An 11,069-nucleotide genomic window follows, 5' to 3' on the forward strand; every position below is an offset into this window, starting at 1 on the left:
ACAACAACGTTCTTTCAAGCAAAGCGCTCATTTATGAGTTGCTGACGTAAGAGTCTTGCAGCTATGTAGCTACCACGGGTCCTTTCCTGCAGACCAGAGGGGGCTGGGGGCATGTTTCAGCGTCAGTCTGATTGTCTGGCCCAAGGTCAGCGTCCACCTCCTCGTCCTCCTCTTCCTCTCTCTTCCTATTCCCCAGCTATTTACAATATACATTAATGATTTAGACGGAGGAATTGAATGTAATATCTCCAAGTTTGCAGATGACACTAAGCAGCGTGGCAGTGTGAGCTATGAGGAGGATGCTAAGAGGCTGCAGGGTGACTTGGACAGGTTACGTGAATGGGCAAATGCATGGCAGATGCAGTACAATGCAGATAAATGTGAGGTTATCCACTTTGGTGGCAAAAACAACAAGGCGGAATATTATCTGAATGGTGATAGATTAGGAAAAGGGGAGGTGCAACGAGACCTGGGTGTCATGGTATAACAGTCATTGAAAGTTGGCATGCAGGTACAGCAGGCGGTGAAAAAGGCAAATGGCATGTTGGCCTTCATAGCGAGAGTTTGAGTATAGGAGCAGGGAGGTCTTGCTGCAGTTGTACAATGCCTTGGTGAGGCCTCACCTGGAATATTGTGTACAGTTTTGGTCTCCTAATCTGAGGAAGGACATTCTTGCTATTGAGGGAGTGCAGCAAAGGTTCACCAGACTGATTCCTGCGATGGCAGGAATGACATATGAAGAAAGACTGGATCAACTAGGCTTATATTCACTGGAATTTTTGAAGAATGAGAGAGGATCTCATAGAAACATAAAATTCTGATGGGATTGGACAGGTTAGATGCAGGAAGAATGTTCCCGATGTTGGGGAAGTCCAGAACCAGGGCTCACAGTCTAAGGGTAAGGGATAAGCCATTTAGGACCAAGATGAGGAGAAACTTCTTCACTCAGAGAATTGTGAACCTATGGAATTCTCTACCACAGAAAGTTGTTGAGGCCAGTTCGTTAGATATATTCAAAAGGGAGTTAGATGTGGCCCTTACGGCTAAAGGGATCAAGGGGTATGGAGAGAAAGCAGGAATTCGGTACTAAAGTTGCATGATCAGCCAAGATCATATTGAATGGTGGTGCAGGCTCGAAGGGCCGAATGGTCTTCTCCTGCACCTATTTTCTATGTTCTATGTTTCTATATTTCCTGAGGTGGACCGTCAGTCCCTTCTGGCAATTCTTGTCTCCTCCTGATAGCCAAGTTGTGCAGCATTGAGCACAGCACCACGAATTGAGCTACCTGCTCAGGGTGGTATTGGAGCTCTCCTCCTGAGTGGTCTAGGCATCTAAAGCGCTGCTTAAGCACTCCAATGGTTTTCTCGATGATAATGCGAGTGGCTCTGTGGCTCTCGTTGTATCGCTCCTCGGCTTTGGGTGTCATGCATAGGGGTCATCAGCCAGGTGACGAGGCCATATCCTTTGTCACCAAGCATCCAGCATTGACCTTATGGCTGACTGGTAAACATGTCAGATACAGCGCTGTAACGCAGAATGTGAGCATCATGGATGCTGCCCGGAAATTTGGCATTCACTGCCATAATTATTTGCTGGTGGTCAACAACGAGTTGCACATTTAGGGAGTGGAATCCCTTGCGGTTCTTAAAAACCTCTGCATCCTGAAAAGGTGCCCGCATCGCGATGTACATACAGTCTATTGCTCCCTGCACCTTGGGGAAGTTAGCAATTCGGTCGAATCCTATAGCCTTCTCAGTCTGAGCCTCCCTGGTCATGGGGAAGCTGATAAAGTCCCTCCTGCATGCGTAAAGGGCTTCAGTGACCTGTCTAATGCAGCAGTGTGTGGCATGCTGAGATATAACGCAAATGTCGCCAGCTGAGGCCTGAAAGGAACCTGACGCATAGAACGAAAGTGCCGTGGTGACCTAGACCTCAACAGGCAGTGCGGTACTGATGGTGCTGACAGGCTGCTGATCTCCCCTGATGAACTGGCATATCTCACTGATAACCTCCTTGTGGAAGCGCAGTCTCCTAATGCAGATGTTATCGGAGAAGTTGAGGTAAGACCGCTTTTCCCTGTAAGTGTGGGGCGTGTAAGGTCTGGTCCTCCTCATCAGTCTGGCACATCTTAGATTGGGCACATAATGCTGTACCTTCTGCCATCTTTGGTCTACAGCATGTGTGTACTCATCAAGACAGGCTGTAAAATCACAGGCCCCATTCCAATAACTATCAGTATTACACCAATTGTTCACAAAAAATAAATGCCTCCACTAAGATACCTAAAGTAAATTCCAATCATCCACAGTATGAAAAGATGTTTGTTCAGATGTTCACATCACCTTAAAAGACCTCCAGAGTACATCCAAATCTCTCCAATGTTGAAGCAGAGCAGCCTTTTAAATGAAGCGACCTGCGCTTTAGAAAATGGCGTCCATACCGCTGTGATTAGTTCCGGTCAGAGTAAGTTTTTCACAGTGGTTTTTTCGGCGAGCAATATTGTTGTCGATTTTCTGGGCGTTAGTTTCAGAAAATGTGATCTTTACGACAAAAAACAGTGGCTGAGCAGTATTATTAAATCTCGGTGTTAATTATGTGCCGAAAGTAACGCTTGCCGATATTATGGCCGTTGGTTTCACCCATTCTGATCTTTGTGCTCAAAAAAGTGGGTGGGCGGTATTATTTTTTATCGGCATTACGTACATTTCAGCGTTAAAATGGACGTTAAGTGAGCGGTTTGCATGCAAAAATAATGGAAAATCTAGCCCTTGGACTGTAAGTTTTGGACATTGCTTTTAACTTTGCTATTACTGCAGAGAAGCAGACAGCATGACTTGGGACAGGTCCAAGCATGTTCCACAGGAATACACATCAGGTGGGCAGGGAGGTATCAATGGCTGAAAGCGCAGGAAGATGGTTGATGGAGGGCTCTTTGTCATGTAATGGGAACCCATCAGGAAGATTGGTCGGTGCTCAAGACACAAAGGAAGCTTTTCAGCCACCCAGACTTGTAGGAGCCTTATCCTCAGGGACAGCCCAGTTGACAAAGTCACCGACCAAAAAGGTGTTTCATTTGTTTTTTAGTTGTACTGCCTCAGGCAAAAGACTAACTTTTGGCACGAGAAGAAGCATTTTTGCAGATATACGAGTGGCAGTTTTGCCTGCCATCTCTATCTCTCTCCTCTTCTATGCTTGCTTGCTTCATTCAATGCACTCAAAGACTGAGCACTTCATCTGGGACGGAGAGAAGAAACACCATCTACGAGCAAAGAGAGCCTCGCTCATCGGGAGAAGCAGCGAGTAAGTCAGAGGGGTAACTGGTGAGCATTATCCCAGCCCACACATTCTTAAGACCACTGCAAAGTGTGAAGGGGTGTTGTGTGTCCCAACCAAGCCTTAGGAATTTAGTGGGGAGGTTTCTGCACGGATAATAGGCGTACGCACAATCTTTTGGACAGATTCGGTGGTGCCCTATTGAGCCAAGCAGGGGTGTTTTAGTCATGGGTACTTTGTGATAGGGACCTATTTAGTTGGGCCAGTGTTGTGTGTTGTACTGTGTATTTTTTTTTGTTTCACACCAACAGGGTGTGTTTTACTCGAAGCAGATGTGTGCTTTAACATGAATAAAAGCATTGTGACGGTTGAGGCCGAAAGATTTGTCTATAACTGTGTATTCTGTTCACCGCTATAATTCCGGGTCTAGAACTGTTGTAAGGGGGGTGATTTGAAACCACCAAGAGCAAAACCACTTGCAGCCTCCAGCGTGTCAATCTGATTGTCCATCCTAATACAAGGTCCCCACATGGTCCATTCCCCAATATTAACATCCTTCAACTTGAACACAGAAAAATACATTTTGGAAACAATCAATTCATCTTATTCAGCTCAAAAGAAAAATTGGGATCGTTATCAGAAGTTCAGTTCAGTTTGTTTTCATGGGTCATTCAGATTATCCAGGGGTACATTCGCATTCAAATGTTAGATCGTGCCAGTTTATTATTGGTAACCAAAATGAAAATCCCAAAGAATTTGACTTCTATCCTTCAAATGACATCTGATCAAAGGTTAACATTTCAAAAGCTTGACCCGAAAAAAAACGCACTCAAGTTATGCACAATGTGGTTCTCCCCTGGTCACTTTACCCTCTGTTTGAGAGGAGGTAAAGATGACCAGCTAGCTGACTACCATCTAAACATGAAAGTTGGTTGAGACTGGGCTTCTAACTTTGCTTTTTCAGTGAAGTCTCCAATGTTCTAGCTATTAGGCTGCATTACTCATTTGTATTCTTAACTCACCTTTTAACAGACCCAAGAATGGTTTACATCCATCAATGTCAGTTTTAATAGATTTCTTTCACATTCATTTTTTTGATAGTTAGTTCTGCTCTTCAAAAAATTGTAATGCCTCTTGGCTTATCTTTTCAAACAGGAGAACGTGTTCAAAGTATGTATAGTTAATAGGTGTTGAGTGAAGGGCATCAGATAATTGTGGAGCAACGTGACCTTTCTGATGTCATGTTTAACACTGATTTATTTATTTAACATTTGTAATCAGAGTAGTCTACTGAGATGAAATATCTTGTATTTTACCAATCCCTGGTGACAGTGCAGTGAATAGATCTGATGAACAAATGTAGAAAGCTTTTTTTTCCCCTCTGAAGACCATTTTCACAATAGTCATGACTAGCTGTTCCATCACAAATCACGTTTTCTGTGAATGTCTAAAGAAAATGGTATATTGCTGCTGTTCTCTACTGAAGTTAATGGTAAATATTTACCTCCCCAAATAGCAAAATTCAACCAATCTACTCTGATACACGTCTGTAACCCCTCACTAGAAAGTGAACAGAAGAGTCCCAGGTTGAAATACATCTTCGATTTTCCCTTTTTTAATGAAATGTTGAAATTCAGACCTCAAGATATGTGGCTTTGTATGCAGAAGCTTACATCCTACAATTTTGTAACACATTGGTAAACAAATGGACTGTTACTGGAGTCCTCTGGGCTACTAATAATGTGCTTTGCCAAGGGCACAAAGGCTAAATCTTTTTGTAAATAATAAATAAACAAATAATTTAATTAGCACAGCAAAATTGTTCTTTGGTACTTTCAGGTTTGGATTTTCTTCCCATTGGCAGTTAAATGGTGGGGTGGAAATAAGACCCAGAAGAGAAGGATTGCTGGGGACTGAGAACAGGAAGGCCCATAAGAGGATAGTGCAAGTATTATGGAGGTAAATTGCTGAAGCAGTGAGTGTGACTCCCAGAAACTGCCACACAGCGCAGGAAGAGGTGTAACCACCTCACAAGGTTGGCCAAGGTAAGTAAAGGCACTATTCCACATGCACATGCTTTAAGAACAGCAGGGAACAGCACCAACCTTTGTACATGGCCTTCTTTGACCTCACAAAGGCATTTGACACTGTTAACCATAAGGGACTATGTAGTGTCCTCCTCCATTTCAGCTGCTTCCAAAAGTTTGTCACCATCCTCCGCCTGCTCCACGACAACATGCAAGCCATGATCCTGACCAACAGATTCACCACACACCCAATCCACGTCCGGACCGGGGTCAAGCAGGGCTGCATCATTGGCCAACCCTCTTCTCGATCTTCCTCGCTGCAATGCTCAATCTCACGCTCAACAAGCTCCCCACTGGAATGGAACTAAACTATAGAACCAGTGGAAACCTGTTCAACCTTCGTCGCCTCCAGGCTAGATTCAAGACCATCCCATCCTCTGTCGTTGAACTACAGTATGTGGACGATGCCTGCGCCTGTGCACATTCAGAGGCTGAACTCCAAGCCATTGTCAACATCTTCACTGAGGCATATGAAAGCATGGGCCTTACACTTAACATCCGTAAGACAAAGGTCCTCCACCAACTTAACCCCGCCACATAGCACTGCCTCACGGTCAACAAAACCCATGCGCAGCCTTGGATAAGGTGAACCACTTTCCATACCTCGGGAGCCTACTATCAGCAAGTGCAGACATCGACGACGCGGTCCAACACCGCCTCCAGTGCACCAGCGCAGCCTTCGGTCGCCTGAGGAAGAGAGTGTTCGAGGATCAGGCCTTCAAATCTGGCATCAAGCTTACTGTCTACAGGGCTGTAGTGATACCCACACTCCTGTATGGCTCAGAGACGTGGACCATATACAGCAGACACCTGAAATCTCTGGAGAAATACCACCAACGATGTTACCGCAAGATCCTGCAAATCCCCTGGGAGGATAGACACACCAACGTCAGTGTTCTTGATCAAGCCAACATCACTGATCACACTTGACCAGCTCCATTGAGCGGGGCCACATTGTCTGCATGCCGGACACAAGACTCCCAAAGCAAGCGCTCTACTTGGAACTCCTACAAGGCAAGCGAGCCCCAGATGCACAGAGGAAATGTTTCAAGGACACCCTCAAAGCCTGGGAATCCCTTGCCAAAGACCACCCTAAGTGGTGGAAGAGCATCCGTGAGGGAGCTGAGCACCTCGAGTCTCGTTGACGAGAGCATGCAGAAAACAAGCGCAGGCAGTGGAAGGAGCATGCGGCAAACCAGACTTCCCACTCACCCTTTCCTTCAACGACTGTCTGTCCCACCTATGACATAGTCTGTAATTCCCGTATTGGACTGTACAGCCATGTGAGAACTCACTTTTAGAGTGGAAGCAAGTCTTCCTCGATTTCGAGGGACTGCCTATGCTTTAAGAATGACAGAGACATGACCCTTTCCCCTTATCTACTGTGCTGTCTGTGCCATTAACTGGGTAAAATCAAACCCGCATTATTCACAAGACATCTCTAGAACCAATAATGCCCTTGTTAATGCCATACCACCATCTAAACTCACATTGTGTTATAAGGGGGGGTAGTCTTGAAGGAGATAATTATAAAAGGGGCCAGCAGTTGCAAGCATTATCATTATGGGATGGATGCAGATACTTCATTTAAGTTAAATATAAGTTAAATGTCACTGGGCGCTGGACAATTTCCACCGCAGGGTGGAAAGGGCCCGCCACAGGGCGATGACGTCATCATCGCTGGTGTAGTGGCCCGAGGCGCAACCAGCGGGCGCAGCACTACTGCCTTCGCGCCTCTGTTAACTCCCACACAATGTTGCGGGAGCCAGTAGTGCTCCACCCCTGTCCCTGGGCAGAAACACTTTTACGGCCCATTAGTGCCCCCTGGAGGCGCTAACAGGAGCCGCACAACAGGGATATTTCAGCCCTGGTCTTCAAAGTTTGATGACACGAGGAGGAAGCTTTACAGTTCATTGCAAAGGACACAGGAAATGCTGTGGAGTTGAAGAAGTAGGAGGCAAAGTGCTAAGAGCAGGTTGATAAAGGCAGGGCAAGAGTTACAGTTAGACAGTTAGTTACAGCTTCTTGTGGAATGTCAAACTATTTAAATATGCATTGATTCAGCTGCTATTTCTACAAAGAGACATGTCATTCTTTGCACAGCTGAAGAAGCTTTAGTGTTTTTAACTTGTTATGGGATGGCTTAGAAGAGGAGAAGAACAGGTCAGAGTAGCAGTGTTTCAAGCTTCCCAGCTCTTGCTTCATCCTCACCAACATTATCTGACATCTTTCATGCTCCAGCGCCAGCCCAGGGACATCACTTAGGAGGAAGTGGTTAGCGATTCAGAAGGGTTTTCACAGGTGAAGCACCAAGCACTACTGAGCACGAAGGCACAAACCTTTCTTCCACAAAGGACAGAGAATGCCTACCCTTGGTTTAGCAGCCTTGGCACCCACACCTCAAGGGCTCAGTCTTTAAAAGAACAATGATTCAGGAGCACCAATCCCATGTGCAGGCAGTGGAAATGGTTTCCCACGTATATTGTTGAGATGATCGATTAGTGAGAAGAATCCACTACGCACATCTGTAGCGCAATACAGGAAGTTTTTCATGCTATGCAGAACACCTTGGAGTGTGTCCAGGAGATATCTGCAGCAGCAGGGAGAGGTACTACGGATATTGGTGGCTTCCAGAGTAGTTGCTTCTACTGCAGGAGAGTTAACCTCAAAATAATACTTTCACTGATCTTAGAAGACTTATCTGAGAATATTCAGTTTGTTTTCGCACTGACCAGTAGTGCATCTGAGCCTGCATCAGTGGGTTCCAAGGATTGAAAATACATGTTGCTGTCTCTCAAGAGAGTGACAATGTGCCTACTTCCTTAAGACCCCCTCCTATACAAACTAAGGGAGCTTAAGTCCTGTGCTGTCATCCCTCGATATTACAAAAGAAAGACTACTAAAAGCAGGACTTTCAGGGACAGCAGCTTCACTGAGACATGAGTCACCTCAGTCCTCAAAGGCTCGAACGGGAACCTTCCCAGGCACCCATTCCTCAGCCTATCATTCAGGGACTGCTGTGTAGAAGTAGAAGTTGGAATAAGTCAGCTGTCATCATAGATAATCACAGTGGTAACTAGTAGTTATAGTTCGTTTGTGAAATTACAGGAATCACTTGGAAAATTTTACACTGGATAAGTAAAAATTGATTGACCATATAGATTTCGGAGTTTATTTCCCTGGATTTGTATGCAACTTAGTGAACTGAGATGATGAAATGTGAAATGTGAGATTTTTATTCCTGAAGCAAGGTTCAGATGCCTCTGGAGATGATTCAGTCCAAACAGCAGAAACATGTTTTTTTATTCACAGATTCAGGTACAACCACATAGTGCTTTGCTTGTTTATATCCTCAGCATTTGATCTGTACCAGACAATTTTACACTGCTCTCTTTTTGTCTTTATACTTCCTCAAGTGCTTCTTATTGATTTTGCCAGCAACATCAAAACACTGTGCTCCTTCTGCTGTGTCTGTTTTATTCCCTGTCTTGTAACATCACCCCCAGGATCCATAAGGATTTATCTTTGCCCCACCTCCTCTTCCTTATCTATATGCTACCCTTCAGTGGCACTCACGTACAGTCGTGGAATCAGCATCCACGTGTATGCTGAGGACATCCAGCTCTACCTCTTCACCACCTCACTCAACCTCCTTTGTGCTGTCAGACCAACATAGATTATTAATTCAATTTCATTTTCAGAAGACAGGCGTAGATTTTCAACTTGTCGGCCTGGTGTAAAGCTGGCACTGCAGATCGTCCATCCATTATAGAAACCGTGCAATTTTTGTTTCCACTAGAATCAATGGAAATGAGAATTGGGTGTTTTCTATAACAGGCAGCAAGTTGAAAATCTACCCCATCTTCCTAAAGATGACTGATGTTGGCCAAACACATTTGTATGATGAACCTATATGCACCTCACCTCATGTTGAGTTTAAACTATGTACAATTTGAGCCATTACAAGGAGTGATTGATGTGTAGATCACCAAAATGTTGGACTTAAAAAATTCAGAATACTGAGCAATCATTGCTTAAATCATTGAGAACCATTTTATGCTTGGATCATGACTGCACGTTAAATTATTATGTATCATGAGACTAAATTGAAAGTTATTTAATACTTTAGAATCTGATACTTATCAAGATATGTGTTGATCTGTAATCAACTATATCAGTGTATTTCCGTATGTTTGGTGTCACTGTTTTATGAAGCAAACATGATGTATGTTCTGAAAATCACAATCATCAATTAACGAGAGAGTGAAAAAGATTATTATATCAGTCCAGCTTATGTCATATAATACAGTATTTGTATTTATTATGAAATGCAATGTTAAACCGAAAGATTCTTTCAAGACCAGTTAAAGCAAAAGTCATTGATAAAATCATAAATCATATCAGTTACATGAAGAAAAGGGAAGTAAAATTGAATCCTATAGTCCTATGTAAATAATCTGCTCAATCCAATATATTCATAACAATGGAAAGGAGGTAATGCACCAGTGGGCCATGCCTGTAGGTTATATCTTATGGCTTTGATAGAGTAAATAAGGAGAAACTGTTTCCAGTCGCAGGAGGGTAGATAACCAGAGGACATAGATGTAAAGTGATTGGCAAAAAGAACCCAGAGGCGACATGAGGAAACATTTTTTAGTGAGTTGTAATCTGAAATGCACTGCTTAAAAGGGTGGTGGAAACAAATTCAAAAGAGAATTGGATAAATACTTGAAGGAAAAAAAAATACAGGGCTATGAGGAAAGAGCAGGGGAGTGGGATTAATTGGATAGCTCTACCAAAGAGCTGGCACAAGCTCAATGGTCTGAATGGCCTCCTCCTAGTTTGTATCATTCTGCCTAGAAATTGGATATGGCCACAAAACAGGCAGTGATAAGGCCCAATGATGTTAAGCAATGCCAGGTCAAAATGGTCGAGGTAGCAGGCAAAATTTGTGCTCAGTCCTCATTAACATGATTGTAGTCTTGATCTCAACGCTAAAACAACTGCGCATTGGCTTACCGCTCAACAGGTGAGCCAATATCTTGTCTAGTTAAATTCCCTGTCATGTTTGGCATAGGCTTTATTCAGCTTAAAGGAGCGGTGCATTGATGCTATAGCACTTCATTGTCAATCCGGTTCCAACTTCACCTGGAAGCAGACAGCAGTGGAAGCAGATGTCTAAGCCTCAGCACAGGGAGAGGGCCAGCAGATTCTCAGAGGCACTAGTAGTGGCCATGGAAGGGAGGCAGGCTGTCCTCTTCCTGCAGACTGGCAGGAAGCCCTCACCACATACATCACAAAGGCACCTATGTGACAGCCAGCACATAGACAAAGTGCGTGAAGGCTTCACCAAATGCCATTTCCCACCATCTGCACCACATCCTCTCACACTGCTCAATGCACCACATCCCCATCATTCACCTACTAACAGTCTCTACCTCTCACCACTCAGACCTCAAAATCAAAGCTTCATTTCATCCTCTCAACCTTCCCACTGCTGCAACACTCACACCTCACATTGCACACACTGAAAGCTATTCAACTATGCCAGGCACATCATCCAAACACATTGCATCATAATCTCTCACACACTTCCCTTTCTCTTGCAGGCCAAGGTCACACATAACAGGAGGGAGCAGCGGCAGACAGACGCGGCGGGGGTGGGGTGGGGGTGGCAGGACCTCAGCCAACTGGAGGAGCGAATGCTG

Source organism: Pristiophorus japonicus, chromosome 4, assembly GCF_044704955.1.
Source record: "Pristiophorus japonicus isolate sPriJap1 chromosome 4, sPriJap1.hap1, whole genome shotgun sequence".
Classification (NCBI taxonomy): domain Eukaryota; kingdom Metazoa; phylum Chordata; class Chondrichthyes; family Pristiophoridae; genus Pristiophorus; species Pristiophorus japonicus.